Source organism: Myzus persicae, unplaced genomic scaffold (genome assembly GCF_001856785.1).
Source record: "Myzus persicae strain clone G006 unplaced genomic scaffold, MPER_G0061.0, whole genome shotgun sequence".
Taxonomy (NCBI): domain Eukaryota; kingdom Metazoa; phylum Arthropoda; class Insecta; order Hemiptera; family Aphididae; genus Myzus; species Myzus persicae.
Window position 1 is genome coordinate 1,428,521 of NW_019102619.1, and position 22,290 is coordinate 1,450,810.

The 22,290-nt window shown below is 25.9% G+C and overlaps 1 protein-coding gene across 6 annotated transcripts in view; it reads right to left on the reverse strand.

The window, feature by feature from the left end:
- LOC111032710 (small conductance calcium-activated potassium channel protein 2) overlaps window positions 1-22,290 on the reverse strand; it is a 261,206-nt gene that overhangs the window by 207,915 nt on the left and 31,001 nt on the right. For 5 of the 6 annotated variants that reach the window (XM_022313151.1, XM_022313152.1, XM_022313147.1 and 2 more), the window contains exon 2: window positions 13,400-13,610. The exons of the other annotated variant lie outside the window; for it this stretch is intronic. The gene's annotated coding sequence lies outside the window, so the exon portion shown is untranslated. The remainder of the gene's footprint in view (window positions 1-13,399; window positions 13,611-22,290) is intronic. 6 annotated transcript variants of the gene reach the window in all.

The following is a 22,290-nucleotide window of genomic DNA, read 5'->3' on the forward strand; positions in this document are numbered from 1 at the left end:
GTACATGGACCCCTATAAATTCGGACGGCACGTAGAGTGGTGCGATCGTTACAGAGTCAATAAAACACTCGGGCACGAGTGCTGCAGTGTCGTCAATGGTCGACTGGGGGAGAAAACTGCTAGTACTACAATAATAATAATAATAATAATAATAATAATATAATATCTGCCTCCGTTCAAACGATACGATATCGAAGGAATGTGATTATTCAACGATGTGGTATTTCACATATTTTTTTCAATGGTAATTATTATGAAATATTCTCAGTTTGCTTGATATTAAAAATCGTTATTTATTTAAAAATGAACAAGATGAATAATGTTGTGGTACTACACCCGTAAAGTAATAATAATATGTAACCATTGATTATAAATACAAATATTTATGAATTTATACCCAATATTGTAACCTGTGAAGGATTATCGTCTGTATTAGGTATACGCGTCGCTGTATAAGTATTTTTTCTTCGGTGTATCACAGATTCTAGCTATTATAATATTGTTACAATATTGTGGCTTGGTGTGGCACGGTGTCTACACTCAGTCGCGCACGCGCGCAGAATGTATACACCGGCCGGCGTTGCTAACTCCCGGATGGGTGACCACCCGGGATTTTTAGCAACAAAATCCTTGCCACACATACAATACTTACGTATTTTAAAGTTTCAAACCATCTATTATCCTTTACAAACAGTTGGTTGCCGGGCTTTAGATCAATAAAAAAAAAATGTTTAACATTTATTGTTATTTGCCACGTCTTTGGCGAGAAGCAAATGTACGTATTACATAATATTACAATATATTACAATATATTACGTAATATTATTATCATTTATACCATTATTTTTATACTAATTTATATTATTTTTACCTTTATTTGTTTGTTGTTACCAAGGTACATAATAATATGTTTAGCTGCTAAAATTTTAGAGATTAATATAATGAATCCTAGGAAAATAAAATGAGGAACTAACCTAACCTAACCCACACGGCTAAACTCATATTATGCAGTGTGTTATTAATTGTTATAATATACAAACCATGCATTACAGCATTAACAATATGCATACTGGACCATGTGAATGGAACTATCGCACGCCTTGTGCATTTCTGATTTTCTCTCGAGGCAGTAGCTTATTTTTTTTTTATTCATGCTGCAGTTTTTCAGTTTTAGTATTACAGTATTATGTTTTAATATTTATTCCCGTAAAACAAAAATACTTAAATATTTATGTCATAAAAAAACGTTTATCATAATATTCATATTACGCTGTAAAATTATAATATATTATGGAAATATGTTAATATTTCACCTATGTAAATGATTCTCGTCATCTGCTTATGCATATCACGTGGAACTTTGCAAAATAATATTTTTATGCGGAGATGATAACTAACCCGTGAAACTCTTCCACTTGGTGTGAAAACTTGGTCGGTGTTAAACTATTTTAAGCTGATTAGGTATCCTTATTATGATATTATGTTTAAAAACAAAAATGTTTCTATTATTTAAATGCTCTGATTTCAATTTTTTTTTAATGAGAACACATAAAAAGTTTCTATAATTCTATGTGAAACATTAGTACAGTTAAATTGGGTAAATTAATATAGAATCATTGGATTAATATTTAAAATGTAGTATTATATTCCCCGAAAAAATATAAAAATGTATTGTTGATTCGCAAAATATGCTTATATTAAAAGCTACAATTTTTAGTATACCTGAATAGCTAATATTTAAATAAAGAATAAGTGCAACATAATATGCATATTAGCTATTGAATTTAAAACAGAAAATTATCAATAAATAATGATATTTAATATTATAGGATTTTGTATCGCGATGCTTTTGTTGAAAACTTCACTCACCCTATACAATCAATTTCTATGCATTGAGCGTCAGATATTTTTTGTTAGTCCATAAAAATGTAATTATTTTTTTAGATAGGTAATCAATTTTCTAACTAAATTTTTGAATATTAAGCATTTCATAATTGTAAACCAAAAAATATTGAATAATGTTAATCATATTATAAGTATAAAAAAACAACAAATTGTTATGATAAAAACCAATGTAAGACACTTTTATGTGATATAATTAAATATAAAATGTATGTACCTTGAATTCGATATCCGTTACCTGTATTAGTATCTTCATTAAACTTGAAATAATATTTGCTACAAAATTGTTCAAACTAACGTACATAATATAACAATTATTAAAAGCTTCCAATCTTCATCATTAATATTTACTATACATGAACAATTTTCCATCAATCATTAGTCCTCGCCTCATATGAAATTATCGTAGCAGTAAATATCAAAAACTCACTAAAAACTTCTAGTAAATATTCTATAATTTCCATTTACGTATTAAATATCGAATGCATACAGAAATACCTAATTCTAATAGATTTTTAAAATGAAGAATTATTGTGTTATTTTCTTATGATTACACAATATAAATGTAATTGTTATTTTTGGTAAACATTTTTAGTTAAAATGTCAATTTGAAACTGCCATTAATAAATGCATTGAAATCCCATAGAATATCATTATGTGACTATTTAGAAGGATTTAATTGATATACAGTACTTTGATTATTTGTCATACGATTATCTATAAATTAAACTGACATAATAATTTCCTATTAATGATTATGTTGGATCTGTTAGGTCTTAAGAGGATTGCTATTTGCCAAACTCACATGTATCATCTTACAGATGTATAATATTAATAAATACCACATTTTCATATTTTGTTTAGGTTTAGCATAACTAGTTTTTAACTGTCGAATTTAATAATTAAGTAAATTTTTCTGTTAATAAAGTTAAAAGAAAAAAGGTATTTGTGTTTGTACGTTGGGTTTTTACATATTTTTGTTTTTAAGCTGGTTATGGTCATTTCCAAGTTGTAATATTTTACTTACCCATAACTTTATTAACAATATTAAAATATTAAAACTAAATCAATATATTAAAAATATTCATCAAAATATAAATAATTCATAAAGCAGATTTAACGGTAGAGATTTTAGAGACACTATAAACAGTATAATGTATATGAATACACGGTTGAATGAAATGAGTGCAATATTATTAAAATTGAATTTCTTGAAATGTCAGATATTTGTTGAGATGGTATATGAATTGAATATTATTTATTAATTATTTTAATGATGTTATTATATTGTATGTGTTAAATTTAAAATAATTTGAATGTATTTACATAAAAGTTTACCTAATGAGAGTGTCTTGCAGTGTAAAAGTAGAAACCATAGGTACATTAATGAAAAAATTGTTAAAATCAAAGTGATGAAGCTTTCTGCTTTTTTTCTCAATTTACTGTTTCCAGTTATAATGTATATTGATAAATGCAAACCAACAAATCAAATCATCAACTAACACTCATATAGATACAGGGTGATTCACCAAGCATGCCCACCAGCTTTTTTCTTTAATAATTCAGTTATTTAAAATCTGAATTTTGAATTTTTAAATATATTTAAAACCAATATTTTCGAATTCTTGAAATTATTTGTATTGTTTAAGAAGTATTTGTGGGGACACAAAATTCTGTTTTTCAAATGAGTACCACCCATTTCAACTGTAGATTATTCAGCAGAACATTTTTCTCAAAAATTTGAAGTATTAAATTCAAAATTCTAAGGTAAGGTTATATAAATTCTAAGGTCAGTGGTATTGGGCTTTTAAAATATAAGGGCTATGCTGATTTGAAAATATTAGTCAATAATATTAATCTATCATCATTAATTATTTGTAAAAATGGCACAAATCTAATTAATGCTAATTTCAATATTACGTCTATTTTATATTTCTGTAAAATATTTTTAAGGATTATTATTCTTAGTATAAACATTGTAATAATATTCAGAAACTTTTTGTTCAAATTTTGCACTATGTACATCAAAGTTTCAAATAAAATTATCCAATAAATAATTTACAGTAAAAAGGGGGGTTTTCACCTGAAATACTGAAGTTTATACCTTCACTTTTTCCTTAAGTAAAAAAATGTTTAAGCATTTAAAAAATTGTCTTTGTGTATATTAGAAAAATTCAAATATTACAATTCGTATAAATTCATTATTGAAGGAAAAATAGAGGTGAAGATGCTTGGTGAATCATCCTGTAGATTAGGGTTGAATTTTGTTGAGGCATTGAACATGTTAACGCCCTTTCCTTACAAACACAATATTATATTCTTGTTTAAACTATACTTATATTTAAGATTCAACCCTTATACCCTTAACAAGTATTATGCTATATTTACTTTAAAAAAAATGTATGTATCACTTAATATCTATTACATCTTATCCTTACTTTCATAATTTGGATTCAAAATCTAAAAATACATTCAGTATTCAGACATTATACTAAGAATATTTTATCGCAGTGATTTATATTGATTTTTGATAATTTATTGCATATTTATATATGTGAATTGTAAATTAATTGTGGAAATGCTATGCAATTATTATACAAAAAAAAAATACAAATACAAATAAGTAAAATTTAATTAAATCTATTAGATGTCTAATATTAACATATTATTTATATTCAATAGTTTGAAATTCATATTTTGATAAAAATGACGTTAAATATCTAAGTAATTTTAGTCATCTAATGTAAAGAGTAGTAAAATGTTAGAAACATAAACAAGTAGAATTATAATTTTTACATTTGAAAATAATGAATTGTTTTCCAATTACTATGTTTATTTTAAGTTTCTAATTTTAATTGAACTATTCATTTGAGGTCCAATTTTAATTGGAGTAAGATATATTGATATAGATACATTTTAAACCTCCAAATTCAAATTTAAATTTAGAAGTTTGGCTATAGTTAATATAATATTCAATCAGTTGTTAATATATATTATATTATATTCCTAAAATCTTGACTGTACTGAATAGATCTAGTGTTAAACCAATGATTAACAAATGCTGTAACCCTGGAAGTATTTATTATTTTGTATTACACAATTATTAAGTTAAATAACCATTATTTTGATATTTTGGGTTAAATTTGTAGAATCCTGCAGCATATACAAACATAAACGGAAGTTATCGATCAAACAATTAATATTTTTTTAAATTTAATTCTATGATGCGAAAAAAGCACACGCACACGCGATGTTTCAAATTGGCACATATTAAGTTGCTTCACTAGATTAAAAATAACGTTATAAATATAACATTGTATCGATTTATTATTTTTAAAACAAAAAGAAAATAATGTTCAAGTGATTAAAAATACCTATTGACATATATATTATATGTGGATATAATTGACTTGTAGACTCAAAAATTATCCAACTGTTTCTCTCTCGGCTAACTTCAACTGTAAGTACTTGACACTCGCTAAGTGTTAAAGTGTGTATTTAATATTTATATTTATTAAATATACCATACAAATGTTCTCTTATATATATTTTTTGGACCTTGTAAGTTACTCTTATTTTTTAAAAATATTTGAACAGTTTCAACTTGCATAATAAATACGATGTATATAATTAGTTTGAATATATTGGTTGGTACGTTGTAAAGGATAATAATATTGTGTACTTTTTTTTTTTAAATAAATCAAACTTCTGAATTTTATTTTGTTTTGTGTTATTATACACTTATAAAGGATAATATCCAAGAACTTGGTAATAAAATGAAATTAAAAAGTAAAAATCAAGTATTTTACGGCTTATTTATTTTGTTTCAAGCTTATTTATAGTTACATAATACCTGTTCCATATTTTTACAGCTACTTTTTATTACGATAGCGGATGAACAAATAAAAAATATATTACTGATTGCAACTGTTAACAATGCTTACATTCTCAGATTATATTCTAAAAACAGTAAAGTCGTTTTTCTTTATAAGGAAGAAGAATTCAAATATAATAAAATAAAACCGAACTTTTGAGCTGTTTAAAGTAAAATACTTATGAAAAATGATAGCAAATATTAATATTTGTAAACTACCTATTTATTATTTTATTATTGTCTGAGCTCAAAAATGTTTAAACAATAAATACTTTATATACAAAAAATATTATTTAAACCTAATGCATTTCGAATTCTACCATAATACCTATGATAAAATATTCCACAATGTTCAACTACTGAAAATCTTTGAAAATATTGTTGCCATTCAGAAGTAGTCTCACAACTGATCAAACTCGTCAACAATGCCAAACTTTGACAGTTAATAATGTTACAAAAAATAAAATATTATTAGAATAAATATAAAGCTTGTTCAAGCTGTGAAGTTAAAAAGTAAAGAAACACAATTGAATAAACACTTTTTTCTGAAATAAACTCATCGAGTCACGTACAATAAGACAACGATAGTATCTATTGGTGAGATTTCGTCTGTTTTCTCGAGGTCAATACTTTTTTCATACTGTATACCATTATTATAATGTTTCGATGAAGAGAATTTCTCTGCACCGTGTTAATGTAATCATCAATTTAATGCCGCTGTTGATCTTAAAGTTGAATATCGTCAACAAATTATTAACCCTGTCCAAAGAACACGTGATTATTGTCAGTGTCCTAGTGGTATAAATAGCATTCGCCGAAGAAGAATGTATTGATTTGATAAGTGTATTCAACGATAAACTTATTGGGGTTAAAGCCAAACATGTTGCTAAATAATAGCAATGCACTTCATAGCAGACGTATTATAGTACGGAGAAGTATACAATAATGGTCAATGTGTATATTGTATAAAATCTCTTACTATGTTCTTTTTTTATATGTACCTAGGACTTACCTAAATGTCCTACTAAAGAATAAACTATTGATTTTCCTATTTTCTTATTTCGTCTTGGAGGATTGTTTTCGCAAAGTCATTGATCGGTTCGCATATGAGATAATATTATACTGTATAAATAATTTGTAATAGTTGATATTTGTTTGTCATTATGAATCCAAACTGACTACTGTAGTGCGAAGTTACTTCGTGTACATAAATACTATATTATACTGATTGTATTGATAATATCGCGAATTTAGCCACGCCAACCGTTAGTCCCAACACAACATATATCGCCTGTCACAAATACCAGCTACCACGATGGCATTGCGGTCGTGTACGTATTAGTGTATACTCGTCATGTATGCTTCTGCCTCATTGCAGTAGCTGGTGGTTGCTGGTTACATTCGAAACACTTTCCACATATTATAATGAACGACAAAACTGCTGTGTATTCGTTTATAGTCAATAATTATACCTATAACATTCGTAGCATGCATAAAAGTCCCTGGAGCGTGAACTGATGAGCCATTATTATAACAAAATGAATAAATAAAATAAATATTGAAAAAAGTAGGTATACGTATCTCAAATTTAAGTCTTGTAAAATGTAATATAATATAATAATATAATAATATGATAATAGTAATAATAATAATAATAATAATAATAATAATAATAATAATAAAAATAATAATAATAATAATAATAATAATACATAATATGTACCTTCCTACTGTTAAAAAAAAGTTATTTTCAATATAGGTTAATGTAAATTACTGTGAGGGAAAAAAGCACATGCGATTTTATTTTATTCTAAATATATTATTTTTGTTTGTAAATAATTATACATACTTCGGTAGTCAACATGTGAATTATAGGAACTTCAATTACATTTAACTGCTCTAAGTATTGAAAGAATAATCAGTTTATTAATAATTGAACTTATGTGTATTCAAATAATATGTCAATGTTGTGTTACAGATATTATAAAAAATAAAAAACACTTATCCCGGTTACGTTTGAATGATGTTAAAAATTAGAAAATCATTCAAAGTTATTAAATATTTAAAGAACAGTTGTGCCCAAAGCTGATTTATGTGGCTAGGTATCTAGAAATCTATCATTGATTGTAAATTAAAATCTTTTGACACTAATTTCGGCAATTTTTCAATAAATAATAACAATCACACCCTCGAGACCTCATTATTAATTCCTAAGAACTAAGAAGTACTAAAAAACTGACTACAGCATAATATATTTCAAATGAATCAGTATTTTTTAAACATAATATTATATTGTCGTTGTTTTACGTCACACCAATAGCATATTTACATTAAGTGAAGCATAAAACTATAAAAGTTAAAATAAAAATAAAATGAGGGCAATAATATATAAATATAAGCCTAATAAATCACAAATTGCAATCAATATATTATGTTATGCATAGAAAACGATTCATACTCAACAATTGAGTGATAAAAAATATTTTATTATTCAATAATATACTATTTAAAGGAACCCTAATATGTAGACACCATATTCTATCATTTAATTTGATTTAATTATCTTAATAATCTACTATATTATATGTTTCTAAACAACATAATATAGATATTAACCAAATATTAATTGTTATAAGTTATAATAGGTAGGTACTATATCAGTATAATATGATCCTAATGTTATTTAAATTTAAAAAGACAAAGGAAACAATAATTGAAATAATAAATTATCTTAGTATGCTACAAGTACCTACTAGGTATATGTATACAAGTAACGATTTCAGTAGTTCAGGAAACACACTTTTTAGACTCATAAAAACAAATAAATGTATATTGGTATTATACATTTTTAAGTATTTGATGAATTATGTATTAACATAATCTGTTTATACTTAATGAAATGTTCAATAAAATTATTTAATAAAAATTGTTGGATTCATGTTTTAATAACTAACATTTTAATTATTTACCACTACTGTATATTCATTTTAAAAATTGTAAAGAAAGAACTAAAATAAATTACTTGCTTTACAAAACTATTTCATGAAATTAATGTTAAGTTAAAAAAAAATTTAATGAAATTGAAATAAAGTATAAATGTAAAAAGTATATCATAATTTAGAAGCAAATTTAATACAAAAACTTTTTTTCCATTAGATTTAGTATCATCAAAATAACCTTTTGGAATAAAAGGGCTCAATACATTTTTTATTATTTCAAATATATAAATCAAAAGAAGCCATTTTTGTATCATGGAATTAGTCTACTTATACTATGCACCTACCTATGAATGGAATTAAAAAATTGAAACTTTATAATGATTTAATATTATGATCTTATATGATTATCTGTTAATTTTTTTTATAATGCGATTAAGCAAAGACTATTCAGTGAACATAATTATTATGAAAATTAAAAAAACAAAATAAAAATTGCATAATTGTTTATAGTACTTGTATCAAATCATAACTAAAAACACCCATAATATCTTATATACAACTCTCGTATGTTAATTTATTTCGTACTCGACTGAAAAATCCAACCGAAACGTTTGTTGTTGAATACAAACAAATAGCCCAACAGATGTCGGTGTAAAACTTTTGTACTTTCTGAACTTTATCGGCACAGAGATCTCAACATCAACAATAAAAGTTCTCACGATAAAGAACAACCATTTCCACTAAGACTTATTTATTAATTATATAACATAATATTATAGCCACTGTTATGTACTTGTAAATTGTAATACAATGCTAGTGTAACAGAAAGCAATGACAAATGAAAATATAATTTGTGGTCTAATCAATATTTTAATTTTATTTCTTCATTTTAAATAAAAGACATGCGTACTACACGTATAATATAAACTTTAAACTTTTTTATCTTTATTTTTTTTTCTATAGAAAATAAAAAATTCAAGATAGCCAATTTATAAACATATTGAAAAAAGTAGTTTTAAATATTAAATTTGAAGAATCCGTTTGCGACTTATGAACTTTTAAATATTCGTTCAACTTTCTTCTGCCAACTGTGCATTTTATCAAAATCGAAAATAAAAACCAGTACTTTTTATCCGATTTCAACGATAACTATATCCAAATACTGATAATAATGTGAACAATTTATACGAAAATAAATTTTGAGAGATTTTGCAGTGTTGCCCTTACACTATTTAAAGATGAGTAAGTTGCGCTCGGATAAAAAAAACCGAAAATATCCCTCGAATTGCTGTGCAACACTACCCCAAAGTTTTACTACAAAATATATATTAAGTAAAAACTAAATTATATTACTTAAAACATAAAGTTGTACCGGTTATTTGTTATTTCAATACACATTTTTTGTTTATGTTTGAATGTTATAGGTATTTAAGTAAAAAATGTAATTAAAAATGTATACGCTTCCATATGATCAGCATTATTATGTATGTGAATCAAATTTCATACTTTTGGTACGGCTAAATTTCTTTTAATTGTTGGTAAGTTTAATGGTATACTTAATAAATTGGAAATGTTTTTTTGTTAAAGATGCATATTACCAACATATACATACTCGTATACTAACGAATTATAATTTTTATGCATCAAATATTTCAGAAAAAATAACTAAATAACTACTTAATTATAGGAGTGTTCTCATTTGAAAAACCGAAATTTGTATCTCCATAGGACACTCCTTAAGTAGTATAAGAAAATTCAAGAATTTTAAGATATGATCTTAAAGTAAGTATATTTAGAAATTTAAAAAATCAGATTTTGAATGGCTGCATTATTGAAGAAAAAACCGGGGTGAGCATGCTTGGTGATTCGCCCTGTACACTGTATCATATATAATATTTTAGGTATATATTATGTATAGTGGGTCGTGAAAGAAGGTTATTTTTGTATTGGTTTTTTTATTTAGGTACATATTAATACAGAAAAATCAATGAAGAAAGTAGTCTAAGACTATTATACAATCTAAATATTATACGATATTCGCATGACAAATATTTATACTAAATTGAAATACAAATTGAAAAATATAAGGTAACTTAGATATGTTAAGGGATTAAATAGGATTATATTTAAGGATATGACTAAGATATAGTTTTAACATAATAGTTATTTTATGTTCCTGGATAACCGTTATTAAGATATTCATATTAATTGTTTTCTAATTAAAATAATATAAATCATAGATTAATAATGTTATTAAAATATTGATCATATTAATGCTAACTAATTAACCAAAGTGTAACCACAACTATATAGGTGTGTATCTACGTATAGGTACTATTTAAATGATACTTTTCATAGTATTATGTCATTAACGTAGCATAATTATTTTAGTGAGACTCGAGTGTTTATTGTTCGTATAATTTGTGGGTGTGTGTACGTATTTCACAAACAAGCTTGAAAGTACTTTGGTAAATCGTATAGTTAAGTGGTACCTTTCTCATCTTCATGATTGTTATCATTCAAAATTTCAACTGATATTTTAAAACATGATGACTATAATATAACACTGTATAAGTCAGTCTGTCTTTATCTGGATAAATTATACATACAAAAAATAGTTTGTTACACTTACTTATGAATTATGACATGTATAGTAAATAGTACTCTATAGTCTATACAAGTTTATTAGTCATTACCGGAGTCATTACTCATTAAGAGGACACTACACCCACATATGTGTTGTCTCCGTCTTACAAACGTATAACATATCAAAAACTGTTTTGTGCGAAATAGAACCGCTAAAGCTATAGTCCAAGCTAAGCAACCAAATTTTAACACTATAAGAGAACATTTACTGTGCAGCATTGTTTTTATTTTTTCGATATCACAAGTACAAGAACAGTTCTTATTGCTTATAAATTAATTATTTCAAACTTGAATAACTTTTCTTGTATTTGTTATATCGAAAAAATAAAAACAATGTTGCACAGTAAATGTTCTCTTGTTTATAGTGTGCACATTTGGTTGCTTAGCTTGGACTGCAGCAGCTTTAGTGGTTCTATTTCACGCAAAACAGTTTTTGATATGATGTGCGTTTGTAAGACGGAAACAACACATGCGGGTATAGCATCCTCTCAAGTCATAACTCATAATTTAACTGCGCCTACATATGTTTATATTTTACCTAGGCATCTCTTCACCATTCTTAGTATTAGGCACCTACCGCTTATATTTTATTTGCATTATTTTTCCGTTCTATCTAGTTAACTTCGACAAAAATATCAGCGTTTGTTTCTCTTTTATCATACGCAATAACTTTCTCGAGATGCTACTAGTTTTATAAGCAGTACGTGACACTACGGAACTCACATGATGAGTATACATTTTTTTATGCATAAAATGCATCACTTTTTCCTTAAATCCTAAAAATGGTTGTGTTAATACATTTTAACTAAACATACAATATTCATTGAATCTATAGTAGGTTCTTAACATATTTTAACTTCTTAACTTTTTAACTTTTAAAATTCATTATAAATAATAATAATCCGATAAAATATCAATTTTAATATTATTGACATAATTTTACTGAACGTTTTCATTTTAATGCAATATATTGAACTGCATATGAAAAAGAGAAACGTTTGAATATATTTTGAAGAATTCTTTAAATAATATTATTTTTATAGTAGTACCATCGTTTATCCTGCGGGGTCCTTAGGTATATCTAAGAGGGTAAAGTGGGTAGGTGTGTGCAAGAACCAACACAGGACGACACCTTGTCTATGGCAGCCAATCTATATTGTAGTGATATTACAAATGCAAAATATCTGCTGCCTTATAGCCCTGCTTGTTACTCTTGTCTATTGACTATCAAAGCTACTATAAAATAATATATTAAAATACAATTCTTTATTATAGTATTATACGCCAATTGACTTGGGTATACTCAATTTACGGTTTCCCTTTTATCGTTCGGCGTCACCAATGACGCGTGGCATTGAGTCCATTTTCTGGTCTCTATCGAATCATAATTTTTTTTTTGTTTTATTATTAATTTCAATAGTACAATTAACATCACGTGATATTGTGCATGCCACGTGCTGGATTTAATACAACTGCACCCAACGTAAGAATTATTGGATTGGTCAAAAAACAAATTTATTTAATATATTTTTTACAAGTACCACATAATACAACTTTGATTTAGTCATTTGTGCATATTTAAGGCACTAGGTTGGTATTTGTTAGTACATACTACACTTATACCTACTCGTCACATATAACATTATTCTCAATAAATAAAACTTCAGTTATAGTTTAAGTATAGTTGGTACTTACAATAGCTGGTATAACAATTTACTACCCCTGTATATTTTGAAACATTAAAAAGTTGTACATTATTTTTTAAACAATTAAACGATTGGTAGTAAACTTGTAGTACTTTTTTTTAGGTAATAAAGGAGAAGGGCGCAATCATGTTGTGTTTTTCTAAGCAAACGGTATAAAATTGGCAATTGTGCTGTTCAGTTAAGTAATCACCGTGACAACATAATAAGTTCGTTGTTTCATTATTTGATAACTAGTATAATAATTGTAAAAATATAATTTTATTGTGCAAAACACTTACTATGCTGATGAAAAAATGTACGTTAATATAGAAAACTAAAGTTTTGTGTCTTACCGAGGATTTCCGCTTTAGATTTTAGTCGCACACCGACGTCACAGAAATGCGTAAGCGGAAGACGGTGAATGAACACACTTTTTTGAACCATTGAAGCGAACTACCACATATGGCATAAGTGCGTTGGTACATTAGGTACTGGGGCTCACCACAATAGTTATATATGCGCTTTTACATAATACGAGAACGACCGTTTTCATGCGATATTTACCTAAAACAATTAATTAATTAAAATTAAAATTTACTTGACACATACGGTTATGCACACACACAAAGCACCGTTTTTATGCTCAGTTTATCGGTTCACTGATACGTCGAAATAAACACATCACACAATATACATAATGCACTGTAAACCACGGAAAGTTATTGATCATGAAATTAAACATATTTTAATACTCTGAAAATTATTATTTAGTCCTAAACAATAAACTACAGTACCTATATTATAATATAGGTATTGTCGTTTGTTTCAAATAATAGAATACGTTTTATCAATGTAAATCACAATAATTATTGATTTACTTTGTTAAAACAAAATATAGTAGGTAGTTGTCTTATTAATTTATCAATGTAATATGTTTATTATATATATGAGTAGGTATTTATTTTTGTTTAAACACCTTTTCATATAAATATAATTAATTAATACTGTTTACTATTATACTATTGCATTGAATATAACAAAACATATTTATATATTGTAATATACGAGTACTAAGAGACTTCACGCCCTGTTCACTCCGCTTAAACACCACCTAGATTTTGCTATACAAATATAACATCAATAAAAAACTAAATATTTTAATGCTCATATAGCTGTATTTTTTGGGGGGAGGGAGGAGGGGGAGGAGAGGGTTATTTATTTTATTATTTTAGTTGCCGCAGAAATTAAATTCACTGAAATAAAAATTGCCAATACTTTTTCTCGTACGTTTTTGGAACTCTTAATAGAGATATTTATAACAAGTATGGTTTTTTTGTGATTCTTGAATCAAATAAAACAGCAATATACCTTTATAAATATTTCAGACTATACAATTTAATCATATCATTTGTTCAGCGGAACTTCAAGAATGATTGAGTAAGGAGGTAGTAAGAGTTATTTAAATTCTTAATACAGTCTAAGTTAAAAACAGATTTATCGAAATCGTGTAATGCAAATACAAATACAGCATGACGTTCATAAAATTCATTTTAATTAATTTATTAAACGTGAAACATTTTAGTTGTCTTTAAATGTAAACTATATTTCTATAGATGACAATTGGTTATATAAATGAAATGCCAAAATATACATTTATATTTAATTAATAACATTTAAAAAACAGTTCCTTAACCCCCTTCAAAAATTATACTCAAATACGCCACTGAGAGATAGATACTTACTTTTTGTCTACACAACTACTATTTTTTTTTTTTTTTTTTCAATACTCATTTGAAATGTTATTATTATTACTTATATTTAATCATAAACACATAAAAACAATTAAAGTCCACCCACAGTGGGGTGGAATACTCCCACACATCAACTCTCCCTAAAAATATCTAAAACATACACCTCTGGTAATATAATGTAAAAAATGATTAAATAATATAAACAAATGGTTTGATGGTGTTTACGGATCTAAGATTAACGTCAAGCAAACTTCTTAACAACAGATGTATAATGCGAGGATATATTATGACGCAAAAGTATTGTATTAATTTTATTCAATAAATGCAACTAAATTGAAAAAAAACCCAGGACAGGTATAAATCCACATGACGGGGGATTGAAGAAATAATATCTCATAATTCGTTTAATATTTATTTGACGTCAATAACATAATAATAGGTATGTAGGATAATTGAAGTTTATTATATTTTTAGTAATTCCTAATATCACTTTCTAAGCTCGTTTTTGACACAATGGATGTCTTGTTGTGAATAATTAATAATATCTTCATTTTATTTAATAACACATTATATACCAAATAATACCAATTATATTACAAAATGTTAATAATATTATAATGTAATATTCTATAGAAGCACAACAATATGACTATAATTATTTGAAAATCACTTTTAACAAATAATTTTTAGTTACCAAATAAACTGTTTACAGTTGGAGTTTTTGTAATTTATTTATTGTTTACAAAATTCAGATTAATTAAGAACTAAAGACTTTATTAATTTATAAAGTTTGTAAGAAAACCGTAATGGTTTTAATTTGCATAAATGTTAGTTCAATATTAGTTCAATTGTTATATATTCTATATCATTCTATAGAATGTTATAAAAATACATTTAAATAGGCCATAACTATATTTTTCAATTAAAAAATGAAAATTTAACTTATCATCAAAATAATAATTAATATAACCTGTAGGTGAAATATTTATAATACACAGCACACGTTTCGAATGTTGAAGTGACATCATTAATTAGGCTATTCATGTCATAAGCATATTGATCAGTGGTCAGTGATGAAGATCGTAGACGCGTAGTGAACACAGTATTAAAATAATCAAACTATAAACGTGTTGTCAGACGATTCTTTTTGAAAAAAGTCTCGATATCCACGAGAAAGAAGACGAATCCACCATAATACTAAATTATGTTACGAGACCGAATTCCACCTTGTACAGTGTACACTAAAGTCGCCACCACCACGGCCATCACTCCTACTAATAAGATCATATAATATAAGGGAGACCATGGCAAGTGCTCGTCAGACGGTTAAGGGTACTCAAGACACTTGGAAGCAGATCGTAATACCACCAACAATCTGAGCTATCAGTTTTCTGAGTCAGGTCATAATACCGCTCACCATTCTGTTATAGTTTAGTATTGTATTTTTGTATTAATATACATGTTAAATATACACACATTATATCTATATTCATCACGTCTTTATTCCTGAGTTGATCGATTTATCAACAAGAATTATCGTAACTATAATTATTATGATCAAATAGTTCTAAGCTTTGGATTTGGTAAGGTCAATTTGATTGGTTTCGGTAAAAAGACAAACAATCAAAGAAAATGTAGTTAATTTTAATTTTTGCAAATGCTTCAGGTTACGAAAAATGGAAAGTTCATTAATTTAAAATGAAGGTATTACACCTTTCTAAAAATTTCATTGTGAGTTATTGATTTGTAAAAAATAATACTCATTAAATGTTGCTTTCAATTACATTTTAAGAAATGCTTTTATTTGTTACTTATACATGAGTATATTTTGTATAAAAAATGATTATAAACGATTATTATTGACTCCTAATAAAGAATATTTAGTTTTTAATCTATCGCAAATAAGTTATATTTCATTGTTATTTACTCGTTTTCAATTATAACACACTAATATAGGTAGGTAGGAACCCAATAAATATAATTATAATCCAATAAAAAAAAAAAATAAAAAAACAGGAATTCAACGTTTCCTAAAATACTTAACGCACCATTAAACTCTGACCTAGATCGCACAAAATGCACTATATTATTGTACTAGAAAAACATGATATACAGTAGTAAGACCCTTAAAAGGGGACAAAATCAATAGGCAATTTCAATGGCATGTTACCAAAGCAAAAAAAAATACAGTTCTCACGAGTTAGTAAAATGATCAATGATACAACTATTATAAACGCCGAATCGATGATTTTCTTCTACTCAAATTAAAAATCTAGGCAATAGTGTTAACAAGTATAAAGTTAAAATATTATCTTTGTAAGACGCATTTATTTGAAGATTGAGAACATGCGAACATGCATGTTCCATTTCATTAGACTTATTCATTTAATTTAAGTGTAATAAATTATTATTAATAATAATTATGTTCTTCCCTCTATCAGACAATAATGTATGAAATACGTCAAAGTGCTATATTCGATTCTGGAAAGTGTTTTCAATTATCTCATAATTGGACTCTTTATCTACCCAATCTTATTTTCTTTATAATTTATTATAATCGTTTTTATTTATTTTTTCTTTTGTAAAGAAATTTGTAATTAATTGATTAAATTAATCAGTATCTTGTTACTAAAAAAAAAGTTTAATCAAAAATATAAATCAAACGTGCAATACCGATTTGTATCTATTATAAAAAGACTAATTAGAAAAACATAAAATAATATTGATTAAATATGTACAACAAAAAATATATAGTCTTATATAAGTATACCATACAACCTCTTCAAATAATAGTAAATCCCCGATTACTTTTAATTATTTCATCTACCTGCTGAGTTAGAACAACAACTTTTTTCTTTTGATGATTGATTTTTTTTTGCATTACCCGAAGTAATGGTAGGTGTAACCATGAAAAATCTTTAAAATATTATAATACACAGATATAAATAAATAATAAGCACTATATTCAAAAAAATTAATACAATTACGTTATCTAATTTAAAAGTGGAAAAGTATTAGTGTAATATTACAGTAAGTATTTATATAATTTAAATACAAATGTTCAGTTATATTTCTATGTTAAAATATATATTTTGTTTATTTTTCAATTAGTGTTTTGCACAATTTGATATATGTTAAGATTTTATAAGTTTGATTTTTGCTACAACTTAGTATTACCTATTTTGTTTTAAATTTCTGTTTTTCCTGTATATAATTTATTGTGTCTATATTTAATAGTTTCTGGGCAATAAAATTTGCATTATTTTTGGTGGTAAGATTTCTAATGTTGTGGATTTTGTTGTAAATAGTTTTTACTGTGGAACCCTATATACATTTTTTATGATATTTTGCATTATTATTATTTATTTATTTATATTTATTATTTTTGTTATATTTTTCAGATGGATAGTTATTGTAATTTGTATGAGTCATATTAATAAAATACAGGATTGGTCCTGTTGTAGGTAAGTTTGCCTAGGTACCTATGCGTATTATGTTGCACGTACTTCGGAGAGAGAACTAACTTTTTTAAACATTTTTGTGATGACAACTTATGAAGAATTAACTTTGTATTTAATTGTCAAGCTTTTTGAACCAAAGGTAAACATTTTAACAATTAACATTGACAAACCAAACTTTTTAAAAAAGTGAACAGTTTAAAATGCTCATAAATAGCACAAAAAGGTAAAACAATTTTGTAAATGTCAAGAGTCAAAACAGTTATTCCTGTTTTCGATTAAGTAAAACAAAGTAGGTAGAAATTAAGTATGAACTGGTTAAATAAAAGAAAGAAAAAAATGAACTGCTTTTTCAGACCCAAATTATGTTAGGATGGCAACAGAAACTTAAAAAATTTGATTCTTAGAATTGCAATATTGGATCAATTCTGCAATAAACTATTTTTAGTTTTTACCAATTATCAACTTAACTTAATTATTATATCTATAGAAAACATTTCATCGTAATATTTCATTAAACACTAAGAACCACATTATTCTGATGTTGGTTACATTGTTCTAGGATACAAATTGTGGTCGGTAACATCAACAATTGCAAAAATTGTATGCCACCATATTTTACGTTATGTGTTTTTTGTTGTTTTTTCAAAAATTTTGGAAAAACTTGAAATATATGGCCCTCCGTCGTTTCAATTATATACAATTTTCTATCGAAAAACCACCTTAAATTTTAACGATTAAACTATTATATTTATTATTTAGGGTGTTTCAAATTAAAAAAAAATTTTAAAAACATAACATACTAAAACTAATACATTCTTCTCTCCAATCAGAATATAAAATTAAAATAATGTGATTGTCAATAATATTTTTAACAGTAATTGTGTACATTATTCTTTATATTCATATATCGTTATTATAGTATGAGGAATTCTAACATATTTATCCTTTCTTCCTACAAAGTATTCCAATGCAATGTTCCATTTACAAATAATTAGTAATTTTGTTTAGCACTTATACTAACTTATAGTAACAATATCTGTGGAAAAAGTTTAGACAAAGACCTTTGTAAAGCTCATAACTTTTGAATAATACGAAAGAGATGTAAGCTGTTATTGTCTGACATCGATCTATGCATATGCATTGTTATACCTATATACTTACTTTGATCTTTATCGTGTTTAAGTTTCGGATGTGTTTGTATGAGGCTCATGTTGATTAAATACCACAGAAACTTTTTGAAATATATATTGTATATATTAAAATGCATATTTAATGAAAAAAATATTATAAGACTTGCATCTAAAGCCATAGATGCATTTATTATTTCAAAATTTAATTAGGAGATAGTTGAGTAGGTAGAGATCTGTAATATTTTAGTCTAGAGGGCTACATGAACTAACTCAGCAATATTCAAAAGAATGCGAACGGCAGCAAAAAAGTTTCTTCATCAAGGTAGACAACCATCGTCCAATGAAGACTACGGTTTGAAAGCAATAAATATGTGCATACCATTTATTAGAATATTCAACATTGCATCATTTATGGCCGGTCAAATGTCTTGGCGTATAAGCGCACAATGGGCTTATAACAAAATTCCGCCCTGACGGTGTACTGACTACAAAATTGAACAGAATAAACTACTTACGTAATAAAGCAAAATAAGCGAATGATCAACTCATAAAATCTGTTTGAAATCATTTCCGTACATTTATAACCAAAATGGCAAAAAAACAAAATATTTAAGCTTATAAACGCGATATAAAAGGTCCTTAAAACTGACATAAAAAAATAATTGAATATTTTACAACCTTTGAACACGTATTATTTTTAAACTACCATTCTATGGTGACGGATAGGTAAAGGTACTCCGATATTTTTAGTTTTCATTTAGTTTTAATAACAGTGTTTGGTTAAATTAAAAAATATTATTTAAATAATATTAATTATTATAAAAAAATACCAAACACATAACAGAAACCGAATAGTGGATATAAAAAGGTCAGCTAATCAGATATATTTGTAATTATATATTATTGATTTGTTTGTTATTTTAAACAATATCTGTTATGCTTGTTTAGTTAATATTACAGTAGTTAATAATTATTTATCAGACGCTTACTGACAATATTTTCAGAATAGAGAATATTAAGACATTTTATCAAAACAATTGGACAATAAACATAATATTTTCATCGTCTCTAGGAATAAATCTTAAATGCATTATCCCGAGTTTGCAGTATTTTTCCAGTATTATAATAATGATTACATTCTGAGTACAGTATGCTAGTATAACAGATAAAATTGAGTATTTATAGATGTTAGTTTATACTCTATGCAATATACTTATTTTTACAGAGTGATTGGTTTTATTTTATCATAATTTTAAATACAATTTTGCATCTATTAGAATCAGTATTTAATCATGGATACAAATATACAATTATATATTAAAAGACTGCTCTTCCATTGACCATTATACATTTATGTTCAACACGCAATGTACAAATTACAGTCAAACGCAATGTCATCCACTGTCCAAATGTAAATCTGTATGAAGCAATCACACCATTTTCATACGTAAATAATTAACCTGATTTCTTATTTAAAAATGTAAATGTATAAATTATCTAATTTAATTACAACGTTAATCTAACGTAAGCTAATTACTATTGTAAATTATATTAAAACAAAATTTAAAACAAAAAAAAAGTTTTCTCATATTCTTAATAATTCCATCATAAAAATAACTACTAATTTTTACTTGAATGTATATGTAAATTCTTAAATACTTTAAAAATAACACAATAACACATACATCAATATTATATCGTAAATCTACGTTTGATACATTTGACAAACACTTTTTTAATACAACTAAATGTAAAAATATCATGATAGATTCGATTAAACTGATATTAAACTAGTTGATTGATTGCAAGTGGGAAATAAGAAAATAATAATCATAATAATAACTATGTTTACTTATAGCAGATTCTATCATTGAGTTTTTTCCTCTTAAATTTAGGATCATATTTCTCGATTTTATGAAAAAATATTATTATGCAATATACTATATACATTTATAGAAACATTTGAATTTTTAACACAGTATACCTGACTCATGGATCCAAACAATATTCATTCTGTTGGTTGGTTGATTAATGATTAAAAACACTTTGACAATATTGGATAAAAAATGATGACTCGTGGAAACCTAACTAGTTTGAATTCTTTTTATATTTTTGAGTTTTCCTAATTAAAAAGTAAATCAAAAAAATATTTAATTAAAATAATAATATTTCTTTCAAAATTTTTATTTTTACTAAGAAACATTGAATCACGTTCTAATTTAAAATCAAAACCTTTTTTTTCTATACTGAAGACAGCGAACACTGACGTTTATTGTCTCTGTCTGTTAAAGGGTAAGAAAGGAAAAATGATTTTACTCCGTATTTTTCCTTAGCGGTTTTTAGGGTTAATGTAAAATAAAATAACCTGCTATAAAATTGAATGGTAAGTTAATCTATGGATTTATTTAAACTTTTTTAATTATTTAAAATACTAGAGATTTATCTATAAAATAATGAAGTATAAATCATCGCATCTTGCTGCTGAGACAGAAAAATATGGTGGTAAGGGTGTATCTAGTTACACTCTTTCAAATTAAAAAAATGCTCAGTTTAAATTTAAACTGTTTTGTATGAAATTTATTAAAACCGTATTGTTATTAGGGTGACTTTAGGCCGAACAGGGGAATGTAGGGAACAAAGGAAACTTTACATTCGTAACAGTGGCTGAAATTGTAATCCTGACTTCTAGTCAATCTCTCTTGAAGTATCTATGGCTGATCAAGTTAGATATTTTTTTACGTACTATGTACATAATTAAAAATTGTATAAATACATTTTACCAAAGACATGTTGTTATAATAAATACAACGTATATAAATACAAAAACCACCATACCACTGCTGATTAATCGTATATGATTCAATACCAGCCAAATAATACATATTTCACAATAGTCAATAAG